Source organism: Apodemus sylvaticus, chromosome 10, assembly GCF_947179515.1.
Source record: "Apodemus sylvaticus chromosome 10, mApoSyl1.1, whole genome shotgun sequence".
Classification (NCBI taxonomy): domain Eukaryota; kingdom Metazoa; phylum Chordata; class Mammalia; order Rodentia; family Muridae; genus Apodemus; species Apodemus sylvaticus.
The window spans coordinates 11,552,937-11,570,506 of NC_067481.1; positions in this window are offsets into that span (position 1 = coordinate 11,552,937).

The following is a 17,570-nucleotide window of genomic DNA, read 5'->3' on the forward strand; positions in this document are numbered from 1 at the left end:
CTCCACAGCTCATATGCAGAAGGTGTTTTCCTTAGCTAGTGGTAGGGGAAACTTTAGAAGGTGGAACTTCATTGTCATGGGAAGGGTCATCTTTACCTGCACCCCCCAATCTCTTTGCCTCCGTTTCTTTCCACCATGAGATAAGTAGATTATGGCACAGGCTCTTGGTACTATTATGTCCCATGTCACCCTGAATCCAGAATCATTGGAAGCAAGCACTGTGGAGGGAGACCATGAGCAAACTTTATGTCAAATACCCAGTTGCAAAGGCAAAGGATCACACCAGCACACATGACATGGTTATATAACAATTACTATATGCTATCTAATTTTTACCTGAAATGCACTGGGGAGTCATTTCCCTACATTAAATGACTGGACTAAATGTATGTAATACTTTGTTAAAGGCCTCACTTCATCAGAGAGAACCTTCACTTGACACTATTTTCCTTGTGACAGTGTGTTACGAATATCTCGGGCTGGCACTGAGCTGTGTCTAATTTCTTGATTCTAATCTCCAGTAGGCTGAGACATTATATAACCAAGGTTGTTAAAAATATATGGAGAAGGAAAACAAATATGATCTAACACAGCTAAAGATGTAATTTTTAAAAATACTCTGCACAGACGCGAAACTTGAAGTTACCTTATCTTGGTCAGTTTTTCTGTATCTACCTAAGAAGTCTATTTCACTTTGCACAGCAATTCAAGGCTTGAGCATTTGTCGTATTTTAATAGTGAACTGTTCAGGAAGACCTCTGAGTAAAGAGGCATCTATGCATTTATAACTATTTGCGTGTTAGCAGGCACATGTTCAGTAAAATCATACCTAGTCTCGCAGCAAATGTCATTGCCTACTGGGATGATGTATTATTAAAGGCCTCCATTTCCCGCCTGATCTGTTAACACCAATAACAAATGGGTCTCTCTTCTCTAAGGAGCCTCTGCCTCCTGAGCAGATAGGTTATTACTTTGTAAATCAGCTCCTCTGTCATGCCCTGGGAGCCCTTGTTTATCTCAGATAGGTGAGACAATTACACTCTGAAAATATCCAATTCATCACAGGGCTGACTCTTAATTTACTGTTTATAACACAATGATTACCAGGATTGCTTTATTTGTGTTGTCTGTGGAGTATTAGTTCTCTCGAAGACAGTGAGCCCTATATCCTTTCCTTTTTCCATCTCCCCATGGGTGGCAGCTTATTAGACTGGGTCATTATGCAAGCAGCACAGGTCACTGGTTGAGGGGCATCCATCTGAGAAAAATGCTAATTGTTTTGTATCATCACTATTGCCACTGGGGACAGGCAAGCCTTAGTGCTGGGGATTCAGTGCCATCACTTGATAAGAGGCATGGAAGTTTAGTAAGATCAGTTGGAAGCCAGGGTAGACAGAGAACTTCCCCAAAAGCTGTCACTGCCCTTGTACGTCACAGTGCATGAGACACAGTGGCTCAACATCACATGCACGTGCACATAAGGAGAGTGTGGAAATGGCAAAGAGAGGAGGAACAGAAGAGGAAAAGAGGAGAGGGAACGTTCTTGGGGAAAATTGGTCCTATAGAAACATAAACACCTTCAGTTGCCTATAGACGATTCACACCTACAGAAGACGTACTTACTTCCAGCACCTCAGGCCCACCCCCTCACATAGTACAAAATAAATTCCAATACAATCAGCAATGACATCCAAAGTCTAACATACTTAAAATGATGTCCCTTTGCTCTGAAAACAGCTCACCGGAGCACCATACGACTCACCCAACCTGGCTTTGACTGACATCAAGGGAGAGAGGCAGTTTATGCTTCAGGCTGCAGGGAAAGTGTAAAATATAGTTTGAACCAATCAATCATACTGTAGTGATACTTTGGAAAGAAAGGCTATATTTCTGCAGGCTTAGGTTTTAGCATGCTGACATAGACTCCTTGTGCTTTTTTTTACAAGTACAGTTCATGCTGCTGTGGAAGCATAAAGCGATGTTAAAACCAACTGGAAACGTGGATGGGCGGGAGAGACAGCTCAGCTGTTCAGAGCACTGACTGCTCTTCCAGAGAGCCTGGGTTTCATTCTCGGCAACCTCATTGTGACTTTAAACCCTCTGGAACACTAGTTTCAGTGCACTGGTTGCCTCTTCTGGCTTGTGAGGGTTACTGTTCTCACGGGGTGCACAGACACAGGTGCAGGTAAAATTTAATACACAGAAAATCTAAAAGATTAAAAAATTAAATATAGATTTGTGTTGGAAAATGAAAAAAAGGGGGGGCGCAGGAAGACCTGATCTCCTTTCCTGGGGTAGATATACTTAAGCTGTGCAGGATTTTCTTCCCTTCTCCTACATTTCTGTATATACTTGTGGCTAATACTTTACCTAAGAATTTGTGATGCAATTAAAATCACCAAAAGACAAACTTAATGACTTCTTAATATATCTTGTGTTCATAAGACATAAAAATGAAAGTAATCCTTGAGTCTTCTATGCTTGTATTCATTTGGGGGATAAACACTATGGAGATTTATTAAATAAGAAGTTAAACATCTGGTATAAACACTGTGTAACGTAGCGCTCATCTTCATCTTTTCCATTTTCTTTAAGTATTTCTAGATCTGGAGTGACGAGGTCAAAGGCTGTGAACCTTTAAAGCTATCGTAATTTCAATTCTTATTACTGTGAATCAAACATGCTAAATTTTAAGGTTTAAATCATGGGATTTTTATGCAATGTATACATTCCATACAACATGGAGATTCGGGGAAAGTGGGTCCGCCTGGTACAAATATGCAATTTAAGTCAGTCACTTAATATCTGTGAATTTTTTTTTTTACTGCTACTGGAAATTATATATTTGAAATGCATGAGACATACTGATGGCCCAGATAACCAGAGCTATTTACACTACAGATGTAGCTAACTAAACTGAAAATTACTGGATCAATATATGTTAGTTGGGGGACTAAAGCTGTGTGTACAACAACATATAAATTTGCTGCAATGTCTGTCACAATCAAGAATGAAGTATAAGCACCCAAGGAGCCTAGAAATATGTTCTAGGCAAGCCCAAAGATGTAGGCTGGCAAGCTAACCAAAGGAGGAAAGCAAAACAGTTGATGGTACATATTTGAAAATTTTTCATAGGTGCTACAAAGACAGCACAGGAAGGAAGTACTCATTATCCAATCATAAAGACCTAAGTTCAGATCCTTGGTCATCATGCACAGAGCTGGGCGTAGCATGGAAATACATGCCTGAGATAGCAGCTCTGCATATGCAGAACCAGGAGATCACTGGGGCTTGCTATCTAGCCAGTTTAGTCAGTTGGTGATCTTGAGGTTCAGTGAGAGACTCGGGTAGTGGTGGCGCACGCCTTTAATCCCAGCACTTGGGAGGCAGAAGCAGGCAGATTTCTGAGTTTGAGGCCAGCCTGGTCTACCAAGTGAATTCCAGGACAGCCAGGGCTACACAGAGAAACCCTGTCTCAGAAAAGAGAGAGAGAGAGAGAGAGAGAGAGAGAGAGAGAGAGAGAGAGAGAGAGAGCAAGAAAGAGAGAGAGAGAGAGAGAGAGAGAGAGAGAGAGAGAGACTCTGTGTCAAAGCAAAACATCAAACTAGAGAAACGCTGAGGGAGAACAATGGACGTTGACATCTAGCCTGCAAGTAACCCACTCCTCCCCCACACACACACATACACATGTATATACATACATATGACACACACATATATACACCCCCCACTCCCCACCCCCCACATACATGCACAACACAGACACATGCCTGAGCAAACACACACAACACACATGCACACACATACACACAACACACACAATCACACACCACACATACTTGCACATACAATACACCTACACATATACACACACACCCACTCCCCATCTACACACATGCACACACACAGGCACATACAATACATACTCCCCACCTACACACACAACACACATACAAACACACTCCCCACCTACACACACCCACACACATGCACACAAACATACACTATGTGCCACACACACACATACACACAAAACACACTTACATGCACACACACGTACACACCTACCCACTCCCCACCTACACACATGCATGCACATGCACGCACACATAATACACAATAGACAAGTACACAAAACACACACATGCACATGTGCACATACATACCACACAACACACACATGTCCATACACACTCATGCACACACACACACACACACACAAACATACACATACACAGAGGGGGGTCTCAAAGAGGTACTCACTGAAACACAGACTGGGTAGATTCTAAATGCACAAGGACAACCAGCTGACAGTTAATTTTCTTATAGAGCGTGAGCTCTACAAATCCCAAGCATAAGTGGGGGAGGGTTCAGGGAATGGGGAACAATGAATCAAACTAGTATTTATTCATTCATCTTTGTCCCCTGGCTGCAGCTATGGCACATTGTTTTCCTGTTTTCTGTTCTCTCTTTTGCTAATTTCCCAAATCCCCATTTTAAGTTAAAAACAAATAGAGATACAAAGAATATTCTCCAATCAACACTCTTCATGTGCTTGGAGCCTGATGACACAAATTCTAAATCTGCTGATTCCAAATCTAACATCTATTATGCCCTGCACAGCACTGTGCAAGATATAACCTCATGATATCCCTGAGGATATCTGTGCAAACACAGAGGACTTCCATATAACCACTTACTACTTCTCCACAAACCATTTTCCATGACTCTAAAACCATTTTCCATGACTCTAAAACACAGGAACTCAGACTTTTTGGTCTTCGTACACTATGCAAATCAAATTGTTTGGCTCACATTTCGTGCTTCCTATTTTAAAAATAAATCTTACCAGTGTCTGTGGCTTTTCTCTAGCATTGACCAGTTTCCCTAAGCACACATCCTCCCAGAGACAAGGTCCTTCTGTGTAAGCTACATCCATTAAAGCAGGAATTATAACTATACAAAATAGTCACTCAATTATACACAATTATCACCAGCAACACTGGTGGTGTTTTAAATTTTAAATAACAGCATTGCCCATTTTATAAGTACTTTGATATTTTAATAGACTTATGAAGATTGAACCCAAAAATGTCTTCTCTTGTACTCATGCTCGAGTTGAAGTGTCTCCATTTTATGTGTTCGTAACATTTAAATGAGTCCCACACATTAGCAAGTGTTTCAGAAATTGTTTCAGAGGCTAGCAGTGAACTCTACATTCCTAACAGCCTTGCATTCTATCACCAGAGCTCCAGCTTCTGATTCTATTTTATCAGCAAGGATCTCTTCGCAAGCGTTCAGTGGTATAGCAGTCAATTCTTTCATGTGGTTTGCATAACTGAGTCACCACGTTTCCACAAAGCAGGAACTGACACTATAAATAATGCCTTTTCTGCAGTCTGATGGCCATTTCCCTGCCAGCCCACTGAAATACATGAAGAAAGACGGTGGCTGTTAAGGCACCTTGGCCAATAGAACGCAATTAGGAGAACTAGTTTTCACATTTGCTGAGATTAAAAGTTGTTTATGTGTTAACACATGTAGTCGTGCCTCCAAATAGTTTCCTGAGAAATGATGGATTTCCCACTTGGGTAAATGTCAAACCCCAAAGCTATTGCTCTTTCTGTCCATTATTTTGATATAAAAACAGGATGCCTCTTTAATATGCATTAAAAAGGGATATACTGAGTATATTACTGAGAGAGAGAGAGAGGAGAGAGAGAGAGAGAGAGAGAGAGAGAGAGAGAGAGAGAGAGAGAATGACACTGACACATGCAAAACCACATAAAGGAAAGGAAATAGCCAAGCTTTGATTTGCAATGTTATGTTGCAGCGGGGGGAACAAAAACAAACAAACAAACAAACAAACAAAAAACCCAGTGGTCAGCTCAAAGATTCTCCATTTGAGGAATGTCCTTCCACGTGTCTGATTTCATGATGGTTTTAAACCCAGTTATATTTCATAATCTGCATCTTTAAACGTCGCCTACTAACCCAGTGCACCCACCGCACACACAGTTCTTCTACATTCAAAGTGTGAAGAGTTCTAAAATAGATGCTGACACCTCCTTCAGAAATTTTTGGAAGGCTGAATCACCTACCAAATTCTGAGGCTAAATGACTTCAACCTTCCAGTAGCACACAAGCAAAGGACAGACAGCTCAGGCAGCCCCCATAGAAAAGAGCACAATCACCATAGTCTATATCTCCTTCCAAGAGCGGTCAGAACATCTGCCTGGCCACAATGTCAGTTAGCACCGTCACCAACGCTGTATCCATAGTTGCAAAATCCAGGCAACATGATGAAGATTTACATAAGTCTCCTTAATCCTGGTCTCAGAACGAATCGCTGGTCTTCCCACACTGATATGCATACAGAAATTCATCCACCGCTTGCAGTATTATGCTTTCTTTCTTTTCATGTCCATAGCCCACCTCCACTCATTTCTCCTCTCCATGGGCCCCGCATCATTCTAAGACCCACCCAAATAAAATGAAAACTCAAATGTAGCAGAGATTCAGGTAAGACTCCCTTCGCACTACTGTGACTACACTTTTGCATCTCTGCAAATGAAACTCAATGGCTGCATGGTTCGAGTTTCATCCAAAACCGTCGCATGTCAATGGAGCATGCCAGAAAAGCGCCAGGCACATCTAACACTCTAAGCACAGCCAGACACACGGCATGAAACAATTCGGCCTGGGAGGAAAATAGATTGGTTTGGGAATGTTTCATCATAATGGAAAGCAATGCTGGATGAGTTGACTTGTAGGTAAGACTTGGGGAAAGGAGAGAGGAGAAGGAGGGGAGGAGGAGGGAGCTAGCAGAAGAAGGGCAGGGAAAAGGAGGCTGGGGAGGAGTGGAAGAGAAGGGGGAGGAGAGGAGAGCAGAGTAAAGAGGAAGAGGAGAAAAATAAAGAAGAGCAGGGTAGAATAAAGACCACTAGTAGTGGACAGATGCACTTTCCTTCTCCTGGGTCCTGATGCCCTTCTAGGTCTCCCTCTGAAGACAATTTGACCTATAATCTATTTCTAGTAGTTAAGACCTGAAGCTCTTTCCTGAAAAAAATCTTTATCCATAACTCCATTAAAGATCCCTTCAAGAACACGTGTTTTTTTTCTCACAAGAGAATTTAAGAGAGTATATGAATCCATGTTTGATGAGAGTTTCATAATTTCCTTTCTGAAATACCAGGGCATTTATCTCTCTTACGTAATTTCCAGGGAAGGAGTTGCATGACCTGACTTCTATTCTGTTGGGCTACCGAGAGAGGCCTTACCGTCAAACGGTCACCCTTGGTGAGAACATACCAAGGCCTGATATATGACTGCAGAGGAACTTAACAATTCCTGGAAGGAAAAGGGTTAAGAGCCAGTAAAAACAGCATGAATTTACACATGACCTAGTGTGAATATACTTTCTCTTCCTTGCAAGGAACAACAATGACAGCCCTCATAACTAATGCTTCTGGTATCAAAACCCTTGTCCCTGCAGGACACGTTTTCAGCTTGTACAGATGATCTCAGAAACACTCCAAGGAGGACAGATCTGCTAGTGAGTTTTCTTGCAAAGGCATCTAAAAGGTCTATTACATCATGGAAAAATAACCTCCAGGGTTGAGCTGCAAGAAGCAGCATTCTGTGGTTTGTTTGCTGGTGGTTTGAGTCTGGCTGACAACTTCGAGCATTATGAGTCGTTTGTCTCAATCTCAACTTGATGGCTTGGATTATGAGTCTTACAGGAAAGCTACTGCACTGCCTCTGTTAAAACAGAGAAAAACCATGACCGACTGAATCTTTTTTCTATGGCCGGGATAAACACCGTAATCAAATTCAACACAGGGAAGAAAACATTTTTTTTTTTTTTTTAGACCTTATAGTGCATCTTTTAGAGAAAGCAGAGGAGGAGCACAAACAGGAGGAACCTGGAGGCCGGAACTGAAACAGAAGTTATAAAGCGCTGCTTACTCAGTTTGCTGTCTTATACATCCAGGACGACTTACTCAGGGATGGTACCACCCACAGTGGGCCGAGCCTCCACCATGAATCATTAATTCAATACTTTCACTACAGTCTTGCCTACAGGCAAATCTTACAGAAGCATTTTCTCGGTTAAAAGACCCTCTTCTCAAATGACTCTAGCTTGTGTTAAGTTGTACATCACACATCTCTGCTATGGTTTATCTTCTTCACAAAGATATACCAAACCCAAGGCCCCTCCTAATTCTCCATCTTGTATTGTCAGGAACAAAAATAAAGGGATATGCTAATGGACTTTAAAGAGTCTCCCAATGCTTCTCTTGCTCACTCTTTCAGAATGATTTTTTTTCTTGGTTATGGCTTCTATTTTAATTCAATTCCTCATTAATACACTTAATAGAATTGACAAGTCTTCAAAAGTCCAAAAGACAGCTTTTCTACATATCTGCTACCTAGAAATTTGAAGCCTGGAAGTGTTCTTAGACAAGTTTGCATATTGATGAATAAAGGACAGAGGTTAAGCTAACCAGGATGATGACCCCGACACTATTGTCGTTCATCAAACCAAATGCTGTGGTATGTATTCTACAAATTAAAGGTTCAGTATTGTCTAAGCAAGTGATAAGTAGTTGGTATATGGGTGTGTATATGGGCGGGGGGTGGGGGTGGGAGGGGGGAGGCTTGGCAAATAGAGAAGCTGTGGCTGCCAAATGAACCAAAGAGTCAGGAAACCGGGCTACCATGTCTGCTACCCCAGTCATGCAGAAGAAACTTTCCCAGATGATGAATCTGTCTGCAAACTAAGCTACTGGTAGGATGGTCCCAGAAGGCTGCACTGGGCAGGCTGCAGCTTTTTCCTTCCCACTCCTCAGATCCCTTCTTCTCATAGAAAGGCTGTTTTAGGGCTTTTATCTTTTCTCTAGTACATTTCCATCCATTGATAGATCAGAGTGAACTCTACCTTTGCTATTGGTCTAGGGTGCATTGGAGTAGCCAAGAGTTTGAGCAGGGAGTCGACAGAGGCCAATGTACCATGTTAGAGATGTGCTGCATCAATATCCCACCAAGGGGTGGTTGTGGTCTTTCCCCAATGTTCTTTTTCCATCTACTTGCAAATTCAAGACTATGTCCAAGGTTCCTGGAGCACTAGGAGTGGGCTTGGTGCATCTTTGTGAAGAATTGCCATAGCAGAGCTGTGTGACTTACAAAAGAATGTAGTTACATTACTAGACTCATAACAAGTGCAATGTTGGGTTTTTCAGGGAGGACTTGAAATCTAGGATATCATCCAATAGTGTGTGTGTGTGTGTGTGTGTGTGTGTGTGTGTGTGTGTGTGTGTGTGTGTTTGTGTGTGTGTGTGTGTGTACTTTTATTTTTTACATCCCAGTCATTGCCCCACTCTAGGTCTGCCCTCCCACAGTTCCTTATCCCATTCCTCCTTCTCCAAGAGGATGTTCTTCCCCTGCCATGCCAGGTCTTCCCATTCCCTGGGGCCTCGTCTCTCATGGGCTAGGCGCATCTCCTCCTACTGAGGTCAGACCAGGCAGTTCTCTGCTATATGTGTCTGGGGCCTTGGACCAGTGTATACTATCTGGTTGGTGTCTGAGTGTCTGAGAGATCTCAAGGGTCCAGGTTAGTTGAGACTGCTGATCTTCCTATGGGGCTGCCCTCCTCCTCAGTTTCTTCCAGCCTTTACTTAATTCAACCACAGGGGTCTCAAGTTAGCTGCTTGTTGGGCCTTTCAGAGGGCAGCCATGCTAGGCTCCTGTCTATGAGCACACAATAGCATCAGCAAAAGTGTCAGGCCTTGGAGCCTCCCCTTGAGCTGGATCCCAAATTGGGCAGATCACTAGACCACCTTTCTATCAGTCTTTTCTTAATTTTCATCCCTAGAGTTCTTTTAGACAGGAACAATTTTGGGTCAGAATTTTTTTGACTGTGGGATGGTAACTCCATCCCTCCACTTGATTCTCTGTCTTTATACTGAAGGGAGACTCTACGAGTTCCCTCTCTCCACTGTTGGGCATATTATCCAAGGTTCTGAGAGTTTTGAGAGTTCAAGAGTTCTGAGAGTTTCTCACCTCAAAGGTCTCTGGTGCTTTCTAGAGTGTTCTTCCCCTCTACCATCCCCTGAAGGTGCATATTTTCATTCATTCTGCTGGCCCTCAGGGCTTCACTCCGGTCTCTGCCCCCCATACTTGATTAGAATACCCTTTTCCCTTCTCCCTCCTCTCTCTCACCCAACTCCTTTCCTCTCTCTGCCTCCAGTGATTGCTTTCTTGTCTGTGCATGTGTATATGTATGTACAAGCAGAGCTAAATGGACTCAATAGGTTTTGTAGGTTTTGTGTGTGTGTGTGTGTGTGTGTGTGTGCATGTAACAATGATAAATAAGAATCGTGATATTTTTTGTTGAGAAGCAGAAATATGCAAGGAGTTGTGGAGGGAGACAGAGTGGTGAGAGTGATGTAGACTCAGTACTCATGTGAGAGATTCTCAAAGAAACACCCAAAATTATTAAACAAGCAACAAAAAGAATGCAAGTATGCCATTTTGAGAAAAGAATGGATATAACTGGAGATTATAATATTAAGCAAATAAGAGTAAACAAGAAAGACAAATATCACATTTCCCTTATTTATATATATGCAAATGCATGTATGTATGTATGTATATGGCATGAAAGTAGAAGAGGCCTAAAGAGGACCGACATGAGAAGAAAGTACAGTGATGCTGTGGTTTGAAAAGAAACGTCCCCATAGACTCACTTATTGAAATACTGTGTGACCAGCTGGTGGCACTGTTTAGTGTCTATTATAGAACCTTTAGGGGTACACTTCTGCTGCAAGAAGTATGTCACTAGGGGTGGGATTTTGAGGATATAACCTCACCCAACTTCCTGCTTCTTTCTGTGTCTTTCTGTCTGAATCTCTGTCTGTCTTTGTCAACTCTCTCTCTCTCTCTCTCTCTCTCTCTCTCTCTCTCTCTCTCTCTCTCTCTCCTCTCTCTCTCTCTCCCTCCCTCCCACCCTTCCTCCTTTTCTCTCCCCATGAGTTGTTTTCAGTAATGTATTTTTCTTTTTTTATTAATCATTCCATTCATTTACATCTCAAATAATATAAGTAGAAACAAAGAGAACTATACAAAACATCAACAACACTAGGAGCTGGTTTATTGAGAAAATCAACAAGATAGATGTACCTTTAACCAAACTAGCTAGAGAGCACAGAGATAATATCCAAATTAACAAAATTAGTAATGAAAAGTAATGGTATGTCATCACAGCAAGAAAAACGTAGCTAATGCAAGGAGTGTAGGGAGATTATGGGCAAAGAATACAACATAGCTGTATCAAACTCATTTTTATGAAAGTCAGTGCTATGTACAATAAACATATACCAGTATAAAATAGCTCAGGATTAAATACAGAGGGAATTTTTAAAGTTTTCATTAGAATATTTTTCTTGACTAATAAGAGAACTGAGCTAGGTTTCTTATTACAGAGACTAATATATGTGAAAATATTCATATAATGTTGTCAACCAGATCACATATTACTCCAAATTGATCTTCTTTTAAGAAGCTTTTAAGAATAGTCAGTTTAGTCTGCTTCCATCGAGAATATTTAGCCATCCACAATCATGTAGCATGTGGAGATAAAAACGTTCAAAGCTGCTTTTAGGATGAACACAAATTAGAGGATTAAAAACCAGTTGAATGGGATTTTTAAAAACAATGAATTATAAAACTCCATGAAAAAATATACTTAAAAGAAATATTCATCACACATTAAAAACAAATACAAACCTACCCAATGATGTTGGTGGAATCTTGAGTTTCAAAAAATCCCCAATAAAAACAAAAGAGTATCTGTGAAGATGACTCGATGTATAAAGTACTTAGTATGCAAGTCTGAGACCCCATGATCAGATCACCAGACCCCGTATGAAAGCCTGGTACACCAGCATCTATTTAAGCTTGGTTCTTGTGAGGGGGAGACAGGTAAATCCAAGGGTATTTCTGGCCAGCCTGTCTAGCCACAATGGCTCATCCTAGACTTAGTGGGAGACCCTGCCTTGAAACACATGGTGAAGGGCAATAGAAGAAGATACCCAACATTGACATTTGACCTCCACACACTCCTAAAAAGGCAAATTCACTCCCTCCACACATAGGAATACATCGCACACACATACAGAGAATTTTAAATAAATAAAATACCAATTACTTAAAACAAAATAGGATCCCTCTAAAATGTATGCATTTAAGGTTAAACTTTTTGTTGAAAAAAACAAAGGTTTTAGATATGAGCATAAGCCTGCAGAAGTATCTGTGCAACATGTGCACACAGGAGCCCATAGAATCCAGAAGAGGGTATTGGATCCCCCTGGAACTAGAGGCAATTATGAATAGTTATGCAGAGGCTGGGGATGGAACCCAGATTCTACAAGAGTATTGAGTGCTCTTACATGCTTGGCAATCACTCCAGGGCACCTAAAGTAGTGAGTTTTTAAATTAAATGTTTATCAAAGATCCAATGGGCAAACTTGCTCATTTGTCTTGTCCTGTTTTCATCCTGTGATGAGGGGAGAGGGTGTGGATCAAGGCTCTCCTCCTGGCTCACTTCAGAGTTATTTGTTCTATGATCTATTTGGCACAACCGAAAGTTCAGAAATTTTCCCAGATGTGATTCAATCCTCTGAAGAATTTCATGTACTGGAAATAAAGATTTTAGACTCTGTTCAAAATAGTTCTAATTGAATGTAAGATTTCGGAGTATCATATCCTGTAAGCAAGGATTATAAGGAGGCAGCTGACTGTCATTCTCCTGGTGTCACATGGTGGGGAGGTCTCATCCAAGTAACACTCAATGTGATATCATTCTGTTCTCGCCTCCAGTGGTTCCAAAGATGCCTTCATCATTGCTACTATATTCAACATTATTAACACTGTAATATTCAGAAAAAATGATGCTATAGTAAAGAGTATTACTTGTTTTATCATGACTCTAAATTATTTATGAATTTAAAAGCATTTGTGTTTTGTCTTTTCACTACACATGTACCTAGGAAAGTCTGACTGTTGGATAGGACCAATAGTAATTAAAACAGCCAACAATACAAAGAATTTGATATTTTCAAGAGTGATCTGCTGTCAACATTTGTCAGTGAGCATATGGATAATTGTCTGTGAGGCTCTCTTACATGTAATGACTTGTATTAAAATGTTCTAGACAAAAAGAACACATAGAATGAATTTGTACTACATGGGGAGTGGATATTTGATTAGCTGTACTGATGCAGAGTTTATCATCCAACCATGGGTATTTACACACTAGAAGTCCAAAGAACTCAGTAGATTCCCTCAGTCTGAGAGACTAGATGCTTCAGACGTCCCAATCTGGTGCTGAGGGCATGGAAGATTGATGGGGAGCAGATGGTCTTCAGTTCACATTGGAAAGCCAAGAAAGTGGGTCACTGAAAGTGATAACCACAGCAGTAGGGTGGTCCCACACAAGAGCAACACTACTTTCCCCTCATACCTATTAATATCTAAGCTGTGGCCATGATGGGCTGCCTACTCTGAGGGAGAGTCTTCACTCTTCAGTTAATGCTATCCATAAGCTCCCTAAAGATCCACCAAGAGGCATGTCTCTTGGTTCAGATTAGATCCCAGATCTAATCAAGAGGACAACTGTCCTAGTTTAGTTTCCTTTCCTGTGATAAACGCTGACCAAAACCAATCTGGACAGGAAAGGGTTTATTTGGCTTACAGGATATAGCTCTTTATAGATGGAATTCTAAGCATCAACTGAAGCAGAGACCACAGAAGAGTGCTGCTTATTGTCATACTTCCTCTGCTTTACTGCGTTATCTTTCTTTTAATGCCCTGTGGACCACCTGCCTAGGATTGGGACCACCCACAGTGGGCTAGGCCCTCCCACATCTATCATCAGTCACAAAATACCCTCACAGACATGCCCACAGGTCATTCTGGTAAGAACAATTCCTCAATTAAAATTTCCTTTTCCCAAGCATGTCTAGTTTTGGGTCAAGTTGACAGAAATTATGAGATCAAGATTAGCCGTCACAGGATTCAACAAAAATCAATGATATGCTGTAACTTTACTATAAAGTAAATATTAAATTGTGTTGTGACAAGGATGACAAATGCATTAGAGTTCTGTTTAGATCTTAACTAGTTTAAGCCACACGCGGAACACTGTTCATCAGTCATCACAGAGCTACAGTGCAATAGTTGCAGTGCATACCCTAATATGTACTTAAGCACACTATCACAAAAGGGCCAGCACAAGACTGGAACCCACCACTGTCCCTTTTAATAGCTTTGCCAATGAAAGGAAGCCTTTTTTAGTAGTTTCATATTCTGGTAGGTACATTGAAAATAATCTGGTGGGCTTGTCATTGAAAAGGGAGCCTCTTGTATTAGTCTCATGTTCTGGTGGATGCACTGATAACATTCCAGTAGGTTTTAACATTATTGTGTGACTTTAAGAATTGATTTTGAAATCCTTATAAATAAAAAACAAAAACATTTAGAATCGTACTCTACAGTTGCATTGTTCTAAAGGGATATGGAAGAGTACACAACAAACCAAGGTAGTTGTACTAAATACTTCAAAATCTGCTCTGCTAATTCCTACCCAGCCTCCCAAAAGTCAGTATTGGAAAGGGTCAATTGATCAGCATATAATCATTAATGGGGTTTTCAATAGAAATGGGGTTTAAATGGAAGGATTAGTTTTGTATTTACAAAGCCATGTGTAAGAAAAAAAATTCACATCCATAAATGGCAAAATGTTAAATCATCATGAAGGAAGGCAAGTATTTGATTGATAAGTATTTGTGAGTTGCTTGTTGTTTCTATATAGTAGCAACCCATGTTAGCTGCTATTCATCTTGTTGAGTTTGACTTAAACAGGTTCTTTGTTTTGTAGTCCACATATTCACAGCTAAGACTCCTTTTCTTATGTTTTAAAAGTATATACTTAGAAAGCTTATGAAATGGTATACAAACTTGTAGGCTAGGGTAAGTATTTCTGATCAAATCCATATACATTTTGCAATTTCCCATCAACAGTTGGTTGTAATAAATGACCTAATAAAGGAAGAGTTAGAATCTCTGGCAGAGGTTGAAATTCTTGCTCACTTGGCTACTAAAGTCACGGGGGAAAAGTCTTTAGCCCAATGATAGTCTAAACCACTTATATCCAGATCCTCGCACTTCCTGCTTCAAAAGCAGATAAAATCATTTCTTGCTCACTGAAGTCTTAACACCCTGTGCTACTTACAAAATACAAAACATGAGCATATAGAATGTTAGATGCTTTGTTCGTATGATAAATTCTTAGAAAGTAAGTTTCAAAGCAAACAAAACATGAAGAAAAATGCTGATCCCCAATGTTGGGGCTGTACTTCAGGGATAGGACATGTGTATAAAGCCCTGGTCCCAGTCATTAGCAATAAAAGAGAGAAGTGTGGATAGGAATGATCCCAAACCTTCCAAGAGATTGGAGTTATCAGCAATATTAAAAAATTAAGAATTATTTGTTATTTATCTATTAGTTTACATAAAGGCAACTTATGAACAGAAAATAATGTGAGGAAAGTAGTTTGTGGGTAATGAGCAGAGCATGCCTTCTTCCTGCTGTTAGAGGGAATGTGGGTATAGCATCACCAATCTGTCTTCTCTTCATCCCACAGTTACCAACTCAGGTGAGGGTGACTGGGTTCCAGACTCAAGGGTCTTGCTCTTTTTTCCTCCTTTTTACCAGAGTTTGTTGTACTCTGGTACAACATGCCCAGCTCTGCATGTCTGTACCACAAGTTAGTCATCCAACAAAGTGGTCTATGGGTAGGACTTGTGTTCCTCAACCTCCATCCCAGCAGTTATTTGGTGACCAATTTTCAATTCTCTTATCTCAGAAACTCAGAGCACTGGGAATTCCAAGTGTGACCTTTCACCCCAGTCCAGTCTTGTGGCTTTCCCCTTAATCCACATAAGCCCCTAATCTCTAGGGTGAGTTTGAGAATGTGAATTTTGCCAGCCCCCTTAAATTTCTGATGATGCTCTTCATTTTCCTGTAATTATCTTACTTCTCACTGAACTTTAAAAAGAACAAAAGCATCCAACAGTTGATGTTGTTTCCTTGTGGTATCTGCAGCTAAGGTGACAAGCTTTTATCTGCTTTATGGACCAGGTCGTTAGCCCTTCTCCTGTGTTCAAAGGGTTTTTGTTTGCTTCTCTTTTGTTTTTTTTTTCCTACTGGAACTATTCTCCTCTAGCAGGCCACCATTCTCATTTGTTCATAAATACAATAAACTACTTCCCAACTAACAAAAGAAAGGAATGTTCAAAAGATGTAAGTGACCATCTATCTCTCAAGCATTGATATTTGGGGTAGCTTCTATTTTGATACCTGTATTTTTCAAAAGTTGTCTATACATTCTCACCTCTCCATCAGTACAGCCCTTCAGTTAGACACCTCAAAAATTTTTATTTCAAAGATGGTGTAGTTGCAGCATATCTACCCATTCCTCTCTGTTTCGTATTGTAATCTTTTATCTGGGATTTAAGCAACTCTTCTTCTCTTGCGCCTCCTCGTTGTTCTTCAATACATCATTTTATGTCGGAATCACACAGTGTTCAAGGGTCTTGGCTCTATAGATTTTTGATTCCCTTTTGTCATTCCATTCTTAGATCTAAGCCAGACGTATATTGTTAGGCAAGTACTCATGCAAATAGGTTTTAAATGTATGACTTCAGTTCTGACAGTCTCCCACAATAGCAGGTTCCCACATATTCTTTCTGCTTTTAGCTCCCATTTGGTATTAACTACATATTGAAACACCTCCCAGGCAGAGCAGTGGCGGTGCATGCCTTTAATCCCAGCACTTGGGAGGCAGAGGCAGGAGGATTTCTGAGTTCTAGTCCAGCCTGGTCTACAGAGTGAGTTCCAGGACAGCCGGGCTACACAGAGAAACCCTGTCCCTAAGAAAGAGAGAAAGAAGAAAGAAAGAAAGAAAGAAAGAAAGAAAGAAAGAAAGAAAGAAAGAAAGAAAGAAAGAAAGAAAGAAAGAAAGAGAGAGAGAGAGAGAGAGAGAGAGAAAGAAAGAGAGAAAGAGAGAGAGAAAGAGAGAGAGAAAGAGAGAAAGAGAGAAAGAGAGAGAGAAAGAGAGAGAGAGAAAGAGAAAGAGAGAAAGAGAGAAAGAGAGAGAGAGAGAGAGAGAGAGAAAGAAAGAAAGAAAGAAAGAAAGAAAGAAAGAAAGAAAGAAAGAAAGAAAGAAAGAAAGAAAGAAAGACATTCCATTCAAAATACCTTTCCAGATTCTTGGATTCTGCTTCAGGCACTTGTTCTTGTTTGGAATTCTCATGTCTTTGCATACTTAACTTTCTCTTGTCTGGGAGTCTGAGCCCATTGTACCACTTATGGATAAATTCCTTTAAACAAATAACTCTGGCATAAATATGCATATTGCTTCTGTCTTTCTTACTTTAGGATGCAAAAAGATGAGATTTGTTTCTATTCAGTTCATTATTGCTTTACAATGTCTGTGAATGACTCAACA